The sequence below is a fragment of the Desmodus rotundus genome, chromosome 2 (assembly GCF_022682495.2).
Source record: "Desmodus rotundus isolate HL8 chromosome 2, HLdesRot8A.1, whole genome shotgun sequence".
Lineage (NCBI taxonomy): Eukaryota > Metazoa > Chordata > Mammalia > Chiroptera > Phyllostomidae > Desmodus > Desmodus rotundus.
In genome coordinates, this window is record NC_071388.1 from 78,433,665 (window position 1) to 78,449,670 (window position 16,006).

The 16,006-nt window shown below is 40.1% G+C and overlaps 1 protein-coding gene across 3 annotated transcripts in view; it reads right to left on the bottom strand.

Annotated features, from left to right (window-relative positions):
• TMEM45A (transmembrane protein 45A) overlaps positions 1-16,006 on the bottom strand; it is an 82,467-nt gene that overhangs the window by 32,154 nt on the left and 34,307 nt on the right. For all 3 annotated transcript variants that reach the window (XM_045193564.2, XM_045193563.2, XM_045193565.3), the window contains one exon: positions 5,823-5,900. The gene's annotated coding sequence lies outside the window, so the exon portion shown is untranslated. The remainder of the gene's footprint in view (positions 1-5,822; positions 5,901-16,006) is intronic.

Consider the following 16,006-nt stretch of genomic DNA (forward strand, 5'->3'; position numbering starts at 1 on the left):
ACTCAAACAAACACACTTCAGGATTTTTAATTTTGTGAGAGTAATAATAGTATTGCGTTTTCAGGGTTTTTTTCCATCTTTATTTTTTAGAACTCTATCCTGAAATATCATGAACAAAATAATAGGATGACAGATTAGTTTCAAAATTGTAATAGTTAATTTTATATGTCAGATTGGCTAAGCCCATAGTACCCAGTGCTTGGTCAAACACCAGTCTGGATGTTGCTGTGAAGATATTTCTTATATGTGCTCAACACTTAAATCAGTAGACAGTGAGCAAAGCAGATTGTCCTCCCCGAGACGGAAAAGCAGAGAAAAGCTAATCAGCTGAAGGCTCTAAGAGCAAATCCAAGGAAGAAGTAATTCTGCCTCCAGACTGTCTCCCCAATAGAAACTGCAACATCAGCCCTTCCCTGGGCCTTCAGCCTGCAGGGCTTCCCCCACAGAGCTTGAACTAGCTAGCCCCCATCATCTCAAGAGTCAATTCCTTAAAATAAATCGATAAATGAACAAACAAATAAATCTTTCCATCTATTTACACACACACACACACACACACACATGTTTTGTTCTGTTTCTCTGGAGAATCATGACTAATATGAAAACTACATGGGGGAGAGGAGAAGCGGATAGGGAAATAGAATAAAATTGGCCGTGGGTTAGTCATAGTTGAAACTATGTAATGGCTGCATTATACTATTCTCTCTATTTTTGTGTCTTCTTGGGATTTTCCAGCTGAAGAGTTGGAAAGGGTAAAAAAAGAAATGGAAGAGACTCGTTTTCTTCAGTCACGGGGTCTGATGATAGAACAGCACATCAGGAATCAAGTGTGTCCTGAGAAATCCCAGGCTGGGACCCCCTTCTTCACAAAGAAGAAGTTTAAGCTGGAAAGACTTGGCCTTGGAGGTGACTCTTCCCTTGATCTTGAACTTCCATTCTATTTAGACTGCACCCTCTCTGGCCCCACAGCACCCGCACATCTCTCTACCACAGCCCTTCTCTCTCAGTGTTACACTCGATCTCTTCTCACTGTCCAGGAGCTCCTCACTAATCAAAGCACCAAGCTTGCACTCAAAAATAATTCACGAGTGAATCAAAGCAGTGCTACTCATGCCAACTCATGTGCTACCTACCGCCTTATAGCCCTTATTTTATTCTGTTCATTGTTACAGCCTACCGCTAACTGCTCCGTTTCAAAATTTCTCTATATTCTCTGATTTCAAATATTCATCCCCTACCAACCAAGAAGTTGAGGTCTCATTTGGGGGAGAAAAGGCAGACACTGGCATTCACCATCAGAGAACTTTGTAAAATGAACTTTCAAAATCCCATTTCTGGGCAGGAAACAAAATCCCACCCAACAAGAAGCCCAATTTTCAGTGTTTTCTTTCCAACCTCCTGGCCAGCAAAACCCTCTGACCCCTAGAACATGTTATGAAAAGCCATCTTTTACACAGGTCGGCCTGGAGGTGACAGAATTTCAATGTGAATGGTCATTTAAATGAACTGTTTCTTTGGCTTTGTCATAGTATTTTGCATGGTTTGGGAATAAATTTGTTTATTTTATAATTGGAGTGAAAAAATACTAAAATATCCAATCTAAAATTTAAAAAATGAAAAGAAAAAAGGTCCAATGCAGCTCTTCCTTTGAACCTAACTTATGGAGAGAGGAACTATATGAGAAAGAATGAGACAAAAGCATCTGAACTCCAACCTCCTTTAAATTCAAGTTCAGACAAGACAAAGTGGGGAGGTTCACAGCTCGCTGTGCTTCGTGCAAGACGCTCTGACTCCTGCACAGGAGAGTGAGGGGTCTGAGTGAGTGCAAGTCTCCTTCCTACCTGCCCTGTCCCCTGCTTTGACCCTAAAGTCATTACTTCATCCCAAAGGAAGCTTCACCTTTGCTTCCTCCCCACCTCACAGAAGGTCCGGTATACACGTTCATGACCAAACCACAAAGCAAATGAGAATGAGCAGAGGGGAAGAAGGAGGACGAGTAACTGCTGCCTGCCTGCTGGAGTCTGAATTGGGCTGTGTGTCCATGAGGAACCGCATGAGTCTGAGAAACCCACACGTGAGCCTTCCTTTGAAAGCAATCGAAAGGTCCCCAGAAAATGTGTTCGTAACCGGTGTTGACAGCTGTGAAGAACGTCACCCATGTTTTCAGTTCCTACCTGTCAGTACTTGGTAGTACTCTGAACATCTGGAGGTGGACTTGCCACATCTAACAACAACAATGAAAGTACAGAATACTAGTGAAATTTGAATGTCAGGTAAACAAATGATCTCTAGCATAAGTACGTGCTATGTATTGCGTGCGTTATTTGAAATTCAAATCTTACTGGGCACCCTGTGTTTCATATGGCAGCCCATGAAGGCATTTCCCCGGGGTAAAACACATCGCAAGAGCTCAGAGTGGAGATTTCTCAACAATACCATGAAGCTAATGATTAAATTAACACTAAAGTGCCACATGAAAATAAGAAAAAAACAAGAATATTTGCGACTCTATTGGGGGGCCCCTTTGAAAGTATATGGTTGTCTAACCACTACGCTATACATCTGAAACTAAAGCAGAATAATGGGAATGTAAATTGTACTTGAAAAATAAAGTTTTTAAAAAATAGTTTTAAAAAAGAACATTTCTGTCTCCCCAAGAATGGAATCCATTAATCAGGTGTTGGCATGTTTCTTTGAGTAAGAGACCTCATGTTGACCTGGTTGTGGCTTCTGAATGTTTCCAAATCTCTACTTAAACATCCTATGCTTTTCTGAATTGCATGCTGGCTAATTTTCTTAATCAGAAATTCTCCTTTGCTTCATTTATACAACGAGAAATTTGGTCTAAAATGTTGGTGGCCTCGTCAGGGAAGCTGAAGATACCTGGGTCAAGGTTGCATTCTAAGAGGCCACCTGGATTGGTATGGGTATGTCTTTCTCTCTTAACCAACAGATACTAAAACAGTAGCCACGATCAAATTGTGGGATGCAGTGGGGAGGGAACCTAGAAATTCTCTGATGTTAAAAATTGATCATTCTCTTATTTGATAAGGTCGGAATCATTGGTCTAGGACAATTTCCCATGCTTCTTCCAGTTTTTCATTATTCCCAGCATTCTGGTATCAGAGCCATTGAATCATTGTTCTTGACAGGTTCTTCTGAAAATTGGTTCTGGGCAAGTAACATAAGAGAGGAAAGTCTGGGGGCCCAAGGTAAGAAGGACTGTCATAACAGTGGACACGTGTGATGGGCACCGTATTAATTTTGTTTCTTTAGACAATGCAGATTGAGGACCTATTATATAAGACATCTTCTAAATTCCTGTTAGCATTTTGTTCCTGTTCCTACAGTCAAATGCTACAGTTATTTATTTATTTATTTACTTACTTAATATTTAAACTTTTTTATTTATTAATTTCAGAAAGAGAAACATCAGTTTGTGTTTCCCCTGATTTATGCACTCACTGGTTGTATATGCCTTGATTCTTGTACGTGCGCTGACAGGGAACAAAGCCCGCAATCTTGGCTTATCAGGACAACACTCTAACCCACTGAGCGCCCTGGCCAGGGCTATTTAATGTGCTTTCTAGATGTCAGCTTTCAGTGAAGCCCTCCTTATTTTATCACCATACTTAAAACTCAAACCGCTCCTCCACCCTGAACACGCTTCGCAGCACTTTCCACCCCCTGCCATACTATATATTTTGCTGCTTCGCATATTGTCTGTGCCCTACCCCACCACTAGGATATCAGTTCCACGTGAGCAAAAATTTGTGTTTTTTAATTTCTTATTCCCATTCCTTCACCTCCTCCCCCTTGGCAATCATCAACTTGTTCTCTATATCTATGGGTCTGTTTGTTTTGTTTATTCATTTTATCCTGTTTTTTTCCTCAGATTTCACATATGAAATTATCTGCTATTTGTCTTTCTCTGTCTGACTTATTTTACTTAGCATAATACCCTCTAGGTCCATATCACACCTTCTTTATCCATTCATCTATTGGTGGACATTTTGGTTGCTTCCATATTTTGGTTATTACTAGTGATACTGCATTGAACATAGGGGTGCATATATCTTTTCAAATTAGTGTTTTTGTTTTCGTTGGTTGAATACCCAGAAGTGGAACTGCTGGATAGTTCTATTTTTAACTTTTTGAGGAATCTCCTTACTGTTCTCTATAGTGGCTGCACTAATTTACAATCTCACCAAAAGTGTACGAAGGTTCCCTTTTCTCCTCATCCTCTTCAGCACTTATTATTTGCTGATTTATTGATGATAGCCATTCTGACAAATGTGAAGTAAAACTTCATGTGGTTTTAGTTTGAATTTCCCTGGTGACTAGTGATGTTGAACATTCTTTTATATGTCTTTTGGCCTCCTGTGTGTCCTCTTGAGAGAACTGTCTATTCAGGTCCTCTGCCCATTTTTAAATTGTTTGATTTTTTTGGTGTAAAGTTGCATGAGTTATTTATATATTGTGGGTAGTAACCCCTTATTGGATATATCATTTGCGAGTATCTTCTGCCATTCAGTAGGTTTTCTTCATTTTGTTGATGAATTCCTTCACTGTGCAAAAATTTTTTATATAGTCTTCCCTGTTTCTTTTGCTCCCCTTGTTTGAAGAAATGTAGCCAAAAAGATACTGCTGAAAACAATGTCACAGAGTTTACTACCTATGTTTTCCTCTGGAAATTCCATAGTTTCAGGTCTAGCTTTTAAATCTTTAAAACTACAGTAATTTAGTTGTTTTTAGGGGTAATTTATAGATATTTTGATCTCCATAGTGAGTTGTTGAAAACTTAATTTTTTATTCACTTTCATTTATTCTCACTTTACAAATACAGGGTGGGGCAAATGTAGGTTTACAGTTATGAGTACAGGAAACACAGAGTTCACTCTTTATTATTATTTATTAATTATTGTATTATTTTCCATATGAACAAGTAAACCCACTTTTGCCCCACCCTGTATTTATGCTGCTCTAACTCTGGACCAGGTATTATATTCCTCTCTTGTTGACAATCCGCTGCATATTATGTCTTCAAAAAAGATAAATGAAAAAGAAGACAAAGTCTCTTTTTCAGTGGCTTCTGATGTAGATAATGTCCCCCAAAACATATATATGTATGTATATAATAATTTTTCATTATGTTTATATATTTTAAATACTTATTTTAAATACTGACTTTAATAGATGATATTAGAATTTCTATGTCTTGATCTAAAAAAAAATTGAGAGACGTTATTCTACCCACATTAATTCACTCTCTGCTTTTGACTAAAAATATAAAAGTCAACCTTGAACCAAAGCCTTTTTCCATTTAAATCTTCCTAGTTTGGAAAGGACCTTGCATAGTTACTTAGGGGACCCTGAAGCACAGTGTATTCTTTGTAACGTAATTTGTTTGAGTTGTGACCAGTCTGTTGCAATCCAAAACTAAGAAACTATTTTTTTTTTCAAAAAACAAAACTTACAAAAAACAAAAACAAATATCTAGAACTGTTTGTGAAGATAATTTCTTCTTTTTTGTTCTACTTAAAATAAGAGTTCTTTATGGCTAATTTGCCTTAAGTCTATCTGTAGCAGTATCTTAAAAAACACTCTCTATGAGAAGACCTTGAGTTGCCTCCTCATTTAACAGTGGGCCTCAAACCAAGTCTCAGGAAAAAAAAAAAAAGGTGAAGAAAGACTGGGTAATAATAATACCTTAGAGTTGTGTGAGACTTTCAACCCTCCAAAATCCATGATCTGGTTGAGTCTATGGGGAACCTGAAGAAGTATGAGCAGGAACACAGGAAGAAGTGGGGGTCTTTACTCACCGAAAGGTTCACAGCTGAGGCGCGACTAGACCTCAGTCTCCTATATTCCCAGCTTCCAGCCTTCTTCTCCGCTCCTCACTGATGGAAATAAGAAAAAAGACATCTAATTAAGAGTGGCCCCAAGCAAGTGATAAAGCAGCAATAAGTAAAATTTGGTTGGGAAAAACAAAACAACTAGAGACTGCTGTGCAAAAAAATAATAATAACTAGCTTCACAAAAGCTGTCAGGAGTTTTTCAACTAACTCCTCTAGATCTACTTGGACACTCTGAGGGAGCTCAAGACGTCCTACACTGGACTGTCTTGAGGTCGTGTCCAGCTCCTTGACACCACCATTCAGTGTCCCCAACCAGAGTTTCTGTTCACATTAAAGGTACACAAAAGTCGAACCCCAGACCATCACCAGCCATAAGGAGGCTGCTAACTGGCACTGGGGGTGCGAAATGAAAGCAGGGCCAGAGGTTTCTGGAGGCATCTCTATTAATCAGCACAAGCGTGACTTACCGTTTATTTAAATGATGCCCATGAATTAAGAACTTACTTTGGACTAAGCACCTACAAATGCTTTACCTACAGTGCCTCATCTTATCTGCCCATCCCTAAGGGGTACAAACTACTACTAGCCTTCTAGTATTAACAGAGGAGGAAACTGAAGGCTTAGAAAAGATAACTCTTGAAAGGGTTCTCACACCTAGTGAAATGGCAAAGCTGGGATTTGAACTTGGTTAGGCTAACTCTGGAACCCACGCTCCTACTAATATGCTCTTGCCCTTCCCTGGGAGACAGTGCAACTGCAGTGTTTGAAGAACAGTGAGGACTCAAGCACGCATGGCCCAGAGGACGATGCGGGGCAGGAGTGGAAATACAGGAAGGAGGCTAGAGATAGGGCTTCAAAGACTACTCAACGCCAGCTGGAGAGGTTGCCAGTGCTGCTGCAGGCCGAGCGTCTCCAGGAACTGTGTCACGATGGTGAAAAGGGAGAGAGGTACAGCAGCTCCCGGCAAACTGCTCCTCTGCCAGTATCAGGAAGCTCGTAAAAGCTTTAAAGCAAGGAATTTATGTGGTCTCAATGGTATCTCAGGAAGATTAATTTGGCAGCCGTGCCCAGATGTTAAAGGGAGCAAGATGCTGGAGGCAAGGAAACTGGTTGGGAGGCAATTGCCAAAACAGAGTAGTGGGAACCGGGTAAAGGGACAAATGTGAGCATTACCCACATGCAGAAAGAACTGACAGGCCCTGGGGCCCTGCATTGTCAAGACTGTGGTCCGTGAGGGTCTGAGGGGGAGAAAAGAGGAGGAAAGATGCTCTCAGAGCTAGTAGCACCCCAGCCCTGCACACTCTGGGACCTGCCTCTTCTGTCTCCACACCAGACCACAAGCTCCAAGGAGTCTGGGAACCTTCTCGTGCCTGGCAGCCCCACAGCTTCTCTGCAGTGCCCTGGAGTTTGGTAGACTCAACAAACACTGACTGGCAGTCTATTTCCTCTGCCTGGAGTGCTCCATTCCCGCTTTTGCCTGGAAACTCTCCATAGGAAGGTCTCCCCGCAGGCCCAGCACAACATCCAAGGGGCCTCTGTGACCATCAGTCTAAATTAGGTCCCCCGGTTTTCCTCCCCAGAGAAACATTTCTTCGTAGTGTTTATTACAATGTGGACTTTATATTTGTTTTATTTATTTATTTATTTTGCTGTTTTGTTGTCAGTTGTGGTATTCTATCTTCCCCCACCAAGCTCCATGAAGTCAGTCAGTTTTTCCTTTCACCACTGAGTCCCCAAAAGCCAGCACAGTGGTGTTCCATAGAAATAAAATATAGGCCACATTTTTAACAATAAGGAGAAACAGGTAAAATTAATTTTAATACCATATTTTATTTAACCAAATATAGATGAAATGTTATTTAAACATGTGATCTATAAAAAAATCATTCATTAAATAGCTTACACTCCTTTTTCCTTGTTGGAAGTCTTACACCACTGTGTCTGACACTTCTGGCACATCTCAGTTAGGACCAGCCACTTGTCAAGTATTCCATAGCCACATGTGGTGAGTGGCTACTATAATGGACAATACAGATCCTTGGAGGATGCTCGAAAGTATTACTCACTTAATCAAAGGGTGGCTCATGAAAAAGAGAGGATGAGAAGAAAGAAGGATAAAAGCAAGAGAAAAGACAAAAGAAGAGAAAAACTAACATTTGTCAGGTATTTACATTAGGTTCTTCATATATTAATAAATTATGTAATTTAATTCTCACATCAGAGGCCAGGTGGCATTATTATAACCATCTTTATGTGTGAGGACACCGGTTTGGAGGTGTCATGTAACTTGCCCGGGATCACACTGTCTTTTGAGTGAGAGGAGCAGGGTTCAGAATGCAACCTCCCTGTCCCCGTTGTGCTGCCTGTACCCATAGAAGCCCAGACAAGTCCTCTCAAGCCAGGCCGCTATCCAAGTCTCTCTCTCCTCCATGGGAAACACCCCAGGGCTCCATTCCTCTTCTAGACATGTTTTAGAGGGGTCATTATCTCACTTGCGGCTGTCCATCAGGACTCTGCTGTGACAGAAAAAAAACATCATGGCAGCTGAAGTTCCTCAAATATGCCAAGCTCTCTGATATGCCTCCTTAGTTCTGTATCGTTTCCAACTGCCGGAACCCTTCTCTCCTTCACCTGATTAATATACATGACTCAGCTCAAGAGAAAAGAAGGAAGAGATGGAAGAAACTCAATTCAGCAGTCATCTCATTTCAGCCAAGGAATCTCCCTGACCCACTCTCTAAGTGTGAGGGCTCCTTTTTCTGTGTCTCCCAAGGCACTGCCTCTGGTGGGATTTTTCATGCATACCATCATTATACACCTAGTCCTCACTCGACTATATGCTTCTGGAAGGCAAGAACTATCGATGCCTTTTATCTTTCTTCTGCATTGCCCAGCATTTATTGAATGGGTTGTTAAATAAGTAGATAAATGAACTGATGGATTGATGAGCATGCTCACAGCCTTATTCCAGCATAAGAAGCAATACCTGGTACCATACAGTCCAAAGAGTTAAAAGAGAGCTACAGTATTCTTGCAATCTCTGCATCCCACTTAGGCCAGTTGTCAATGTGTAGGTCACAAATACACAAGCAGATGGTATTAGCAGAGCACCCTGTGCTGCCTCCAACCATTTCCTAAGAAGGTATGTTCTCAGCTGTTCAGGAAATGTAGCGAAGTTGGGACATGTCCCCACCATGTTAGTTGTGAAATATTTAGGAATGTGGTGGGTAGGAAGAAAAATGCTAAGCATCAGAATGTGGCCACAGAGCCAAGGAGCCCAGACACATTAACGGGGGCGGGGGGGAACAGAGGACGTGCAGTGCCGGTACCCAGCTACACACAGGAGGGGGGCAGATGGTGGTGCTGCACTGAGCAAAGGGCAGGGCCCCAGGAACTTAGTTCTCCCTGACTCACAACACCCTGGGCAAGCTTGTTCACCCTCTGGAGATACCTTGAGAAATGTTTATAGATGGGACTTTTGGCTGTATCCTGAAAATGTGATCTGCTTTAGGTCTTAGGCCAGAGCTTCTGAGCTCCGCTGTGCCCCTGGTGGGTAGATGTGTGCCAGAAGGAAATAAAAACTCTTTCAGTCCCAGGAACAGCCAGGTGAGTATGAAAGGAAGGCGAAGGGCAAAGGCCTGTGGAAGCCAGGCACCCCTGATCTATTGCCTAGGGATGAGCCGTTGCCTCTACGCAGTGTCATAATCTACATAGATAGTGACATGAAAAATGTTGCAAAGCATTGAGCTAGACTATACGAGGCAAATGAAGAACACCTTTTAAAAAATATTTCTTTTTCATAGAGCCAAGTGAGTAAAGAGTAAGAGATATGATGGTAACTAGGATCGGGCCCAACAGCCTCAGGATAGCGAGTTCTCAAACATAAGTACAGACCAAGGCCAGCCTATTTGTGGGTGTTTCTGTGAATCCACACAGAAGACAGAAGACTTTAATCTTGCGCCATTTAAAATAAATAAATAAAAATAACCCACAAGAATAAGTCCAGTGTCCTCAACAAAGGCACACTCCTAAAATATATATATATATATATATATATATATATATATATATATATATCAAGGCAAATGATACTTTATCCTCCAAATAGCCCATATTTCCTGATCATGAGAGGCAGACCAGGGGCCAAGTCAGCCCAACAACCCCTGCCTGGCACCTCCCACCTCCTTTCCCGGCAGGGTACGGCCCAGGGAGGAATTAGTCCTTAGAAATTAGAAACTCTCATGGAATTTCTCATGCATACCATCATTATAGCCTCATAGACAAGGTGGAAAGTGAAAGGGAAAGGACTGTGATTGTCCGTGAAGCTGGGCCCATTGCCCCCTGTCCAACAGTTACTCTCCTGCCACTATGTGCCATTGGTTTTTTTAAGCATAGACCTGAACCCAGCGTTGGACAGAGATGAGCAGGCATATAACCAGAGAACCACATTGCTACCTGTGAAAGAATTAGAGGTATTAGGAAAGCCTGGCTTCTATTAAACTTCTCCTCAATTGGAAACAACAAACAAAAGCCAACACCTCTCCCCACATTACTAAGATGTTCAGAAATATACTTCATACTCAGGGCTAATGGGCCCAAAGCTGTACTAGAGCCAGGGTGCAGGAGGAAGACAGGAGCTAATGTGGCAAGGAGGTTCTGGTCACTCCAAACAGGTACAAGACCAGTCCCACCAGTCAGAGTGGCTCTGGCTGGCATCGCTCTCCTGTGATCTGAGTGGGCAGGAGAAGAGCAGATCCACCTGGCACCAGATAGCGCCAAGGGTGTGTGTGTGTACGTGCTGAAGCTAGCGTGGCACTACAAGAGCTCTGGCCAAGGAAAAACTGAGCTCCGAGATGTACAGAAGGCCTGCCAGGGTCCAGCAGACACCAAAAGGGGGACGCTAAAGCGAATCCCTAGCACACACAGCCTCAGCCAGAGAGGCAGCCGTCACCTGACTTCATTCGTGCACACTGCCAGTGAGTAGCTGCACACATGCCAGAGGAATTTAAGTTCTACTAAATCCCAAATTAGAAGTCATCCAAGGCCTTCACAGAAGTTCACTCTCAACTTTGCTCCCAGCTTTTAAAGGGGTTCTTCAACATTTGGAGATGACTGGAATGCAAATATCTTCCTTCCTGAAGGGAAAGGAAATGCTCACCACTCGTCTACCATTGGCCAAGGAAGAATTAGGGAGTCTTTTTGATGTGATCTCACCCTGATATATAAAGTTTGCACCCAGGGCCCATCCTGACAGTGACACCATGGTATCATGATGACCCCAACTTTTTGGTTTCCCTTTATCCCTCTGCCTCCTAGACCAAGAAGGAGAATGAGATGTGTTTCTTTCTCACTCTGAGATGAGATGCTCTGTCTCCATTGTCTTAGGGACAGGAAACGGTGAAAGCATAGGCGGCTGATGTCCAAAGATATGAAGTCAGGCTGACGCCTGGGTGTGCTTGCTTCTCCAGGTGATGCAGAGAGAAGACTAGCCCCAGACGCTCAGGATAGCTCGCATCAAGCAGCACAGACTGCAGGTCCCTGTGGAGTGCATGTCTCAGGGCAGGAAGTTATGTAAAAAAGCAATGCAAGTAAAGCCAAAAAAGGCAGAAAAAGAGCAGAAGACAAAAACAGGAACCAAAATCAAGGCAATGAATAGAAAGCAGTAATACAGTAGATATTAATCCAACTACATCAATAATTATTTTGAATGTCAATGGTCTAAATGCATCAATTAAAAGACAAGTTTGTCAGAGTGAATTTTAAAAAAAGATCCAGCCTTGGCCAGGTGGTTCAGTTGATTGGAGCATCATCCCATATACCAAAAGGTTGCAGGTTCAATTCCTGGTCAGGGCACATACCCAGGTTGCAATTTCGATCTCCGGTCAGAACTCATATGGGAGGCAATGAATTGATATTTCTCTCTCACATCAATGTCTGTCTCTCTCTCTCTTTTCCTCCATCTAAAATCAATAAACAGGCCTGACTGGTGGGCTCAGTGGTTTGGATGTCATCCCACAAATCGAAAGGTCACTGGTTCAATTCCTGGTCAGGCCACATGCCTGAGTTGCAGGCCAGGTCCCTAGTTGGGGGCATGTGAGAGGCAACCAATCGATGTTTCTCTCACATGTCAGTGTTTCTATCCTTCTCCTTTTCCTTCCCTTGCCCTCTCTCTAAAAAATAAAGAAAATCTTTTAAAAAATAAAATAAAATCAATAAACATATCCTCGGGTGAGGGTAATAAAGTAAATAAATAAATAATCCAACTATATGTTGTCTACAGGAAACTCACTTTAAATAGAAAGATATATATAGATTAAAAGTAAAATGATGCAGAAAAATATATTATGCTAACCCTAATAAAAAAAAGTGGCAGTAGCTATATTCACTTCAGAAACAACAGATCTCAGAACAAGGAAAGTTATTGGGAATACGGAAGGACATTGCAAAATAATAAAATTCTCCAAGAAGATATAAAAGCTCTTTAATATATATGCTCTACCAACAGAGGCATGAGGCAATACATGAGGCAAAAACTGATAAAAATGCAAAGAGAAACAGATGAATTTACTATTCCAGTTGGACAGTAGCATCCTCTATCAGAAGTGAACAGATCCAGCAGGCAGAATATCAGTAAGGTCATAGTTAAACTCAGTGTCAATCAACTAGATGTAACTGCATCAGTAGACTCCTTCACTAAGCAACGGCAGAATACACTTTGCACTCGTGCTCACATGAAACATTCATCGACATTCAGGACCGTAAAACACACCTAAACAGATATAAAAGGCTAGAATTTAAAATATATGCTCTCCACCCATATATATGTAATTAAACTAGAAATCAATATCAGAAAGAGAACTAGAACACTGCAAAAATTCATAGAGATTAAATAACATGATTCTAAATAACAAATGGGACAAAGAAAAAAATTTTGAGAGAAATTATGAAATATTTTGGTTTAAATGAAAATAAAAATACAACTTATCAGAACTTGCACATTTCAGCAAAAGAAGCACTTGGTAGGAAATTTATGGCATTGAATACATATGTATTAAGAAGAAAGATCTACAATGAATCATCTAAGCTTCCAATCAGAAAGAAAAAAGAGCAAGTTAAATCCAAAGTAAGCAGAAAAAATAAATAATAAGGCTTAGGGCAGAAACTAACGAAACTGAAAACAGGAAATTGATAGGAAAAATCGATAAAACCAAAAGTTGGATCTTTGGTAATAAAAAGATCAATAAAATTGATAAACCTCTAGCCAGGCTCACTAAGTAAAAAAAAAAAGGCACAAATTAGTACCACCAGAAATGAAAGAGGGAACATCATTACAGATTCTGTGAACATTAATGGGATAATAAAGGAATACTATGAACACCTCCATACCCACAAATTTGATAACCTAGATGAAATGGACCAAGTCCTTGACAGACACAATCTATAAAACTCACACACAATTTGAATAGGCCTATGTAATTAATAACCTTCCAACACAGAAAGCACCAGGCTCAGGTGGGCTCACTGGTGAATTCTACCAAATATTTAATAAAGATACTTTATGAATTCTATACAATCTCTTCCAGAAGATAAAAGCAAAGGGAATACATCTTAATTTATTCAAGGAAGCTAGCAATACCCTAAAACCAAAATCAGACAAAGACATTTCAGGAAAACAAAACTGCAGACCAATGCATCTCATGAACACAGATGCAAAACTTCTCAGCAAATTATTAGCAAATAAACTACAATAAGGTATAAGAATAATTATACACCTCAACAAAGTGAGATTTATCACAAGCGTACAAAGCTGGTTCAGTATTTGAGAATCAATTAATGTAATCCATCACAACAATAGACTAAAGGAGAAAAATCACAAAATCATACCAATAAAAGCAGAAAAAGCACTTGAAATCTGTTACGCATTCACGATTGAAAAAACAAAACACTCAGCAAACTAAGATATAGAGGGGAACTTCCTCAACTTGACAAAGAATAACTACAAAAATTCTAAAGTTAACATCATACTTGATGGTGAGAAGTTAGGAGCTTTTCTGCTAAGATCAGGAAAAGTCAGAGATATTCCCTCTCACCACTCCTTTTCAACAGTGGACCTGAAGTCTTACCTAATACAAGAAAGTAAGACAAGAAAGGGAAATAAAAGGTGAACAATGGGAAAATGTCTATCTTTGTTCATGGATGACATAATCATCTATTAGAAAATCCAAAAAAATCAACAAAAAAACTTCTGGAACATTGTAATAAGAGATTATAGCAAGATTTCATTATCCATGGTTAATATACAAAAGCTGACCATTTTCCCATAGGCCAGCAAGGAGCAAGTGCAACTTGGAATTTAAAACACAACACCATTTACATAAGCACCAAAAAATAATGAAGTAGTTAGATAAAAATCTAATAAATTATGTACAAGATCTATATGAGGAAAACTACAAACCACCAAGGAAAGAAATCAAAGAACTAAATAAATGGAAAGATGATATAACATGATCATGGATAAAAAGACTCAATATTGTAAAACTATCTTTTCCCCACTTGATCTATAGATTTAATGTAACCCCAATCAAAATCTAAGCAAGTAATTTTTGTAGACATTGACAAATTAATTCTAAAGTATATTGCCCTGGCTGGGTGGCTCAGTTGGTTGGAGTGTTGTCCCATACCCCAAAAGGTTGTGAGTTTGATCCCTGGCCTGGGAACATACCTAGGTTGTGGGTTCAATCTCTGGTTGGGGTGCATACAGGAAGCAACTGAATGATGTTTCTCTCACACTGAAGTTTCTCTCTCTCTTCCCCCTCCTCTCATTAATAAACATATCCTCAAGTGAGGATTAATATATATATAAATAATATATAATATAATATATATTATATTTTCCTTTATATGTATATAAAAGAAAAGACCCAGAATAGCCAACACGATACTGAAGAAAAAAATCAGAGCACTGGCACTACCCAACTTCAAGAGTTACTTTAAAGCTACAGTAATCAGGACAGTGTGGTGTTGGTGAAAGGACAGTCCTCCAACAGCAGAACAGAATAGAGGGCCCAGAGACACGCCCATACAAATGTATTCAACTGATCCTTAACAAAGGAGCAAAGGCAACACAATGCAGAAAAGTTTCAACAACTGGCGTTGGAACAACTGGAAATCTACATGCAAAACATAAATAAATCTAAACAAACTTGCCCTGGCTGGTGTGGCTCAGAGGATTGAGCACAGGCCTGTAAACGGAAGGGTGGCCAGTTCAATTCCCAGTCAGGGCCCAGGCCTGGGGTGCTGCCAGATCCCCGGTTGGGGGCATGTGAGAAGCAACCAATGGATGTTTCTCTCCCTCTTTTTGTCCCCTCCCTTCCTCTCTCTCTAAAAATAAATAAAATCTTTATTAAAAAAATAAACAGACTTTACACCCTTCACAAAGTTAACTGAACATGTATCATAGACCTAAATATGCAGTGCAGAACTATAAAACATCTAAAAGACAATGCAAAAAAAAATCTAGGTGACCAGAGCTATGGCAACAGCTTATTGGATACAACGCCAAAGGCATAATCCATGGAAGAAATAACTGATAACTTGGATTTATTACAATTAAAAACTTATGCTCTAAAAAGACATGGTCAAGAGAAATAGAAGACAGTGGAGAAAATATTTGCAAGACACATGTCTGATAAAGGATAGTTATCCAAAATATACAAAGAACTCTTAAAACTCAACAATAAGAAAACATAAAGAAATTGAATTCACAAATATATGGAAGAATAATTCATTTTTATGAATTGAAAGAATTAATATTGTCAATATTTGCATACTACCCAAAGCACTCTATAGATTCAATGCTATCCCTATTGAGCTTCCAATGGCATTTTTCACGGGAATAGAACAAACAACCCTAAAATTTATGTGAGACCACAAAAAAAACATGAAAATACCCAAAGAAGTCTTGAGAAAAAAGAGCAAAACTGGAGGCACCACAGTCTAATTTCGAGCTGTATTACAAGTCTGTAAGAATCAAAATAGTAGGTTACTGGCACAAAAACAGTCACATAGATCAAAGAAGCAAAATAGAGAGCCCAGAAATAAACCCAGGCCTAAATGGTCAATTAATACACAGACTGCCAGAAGTAACG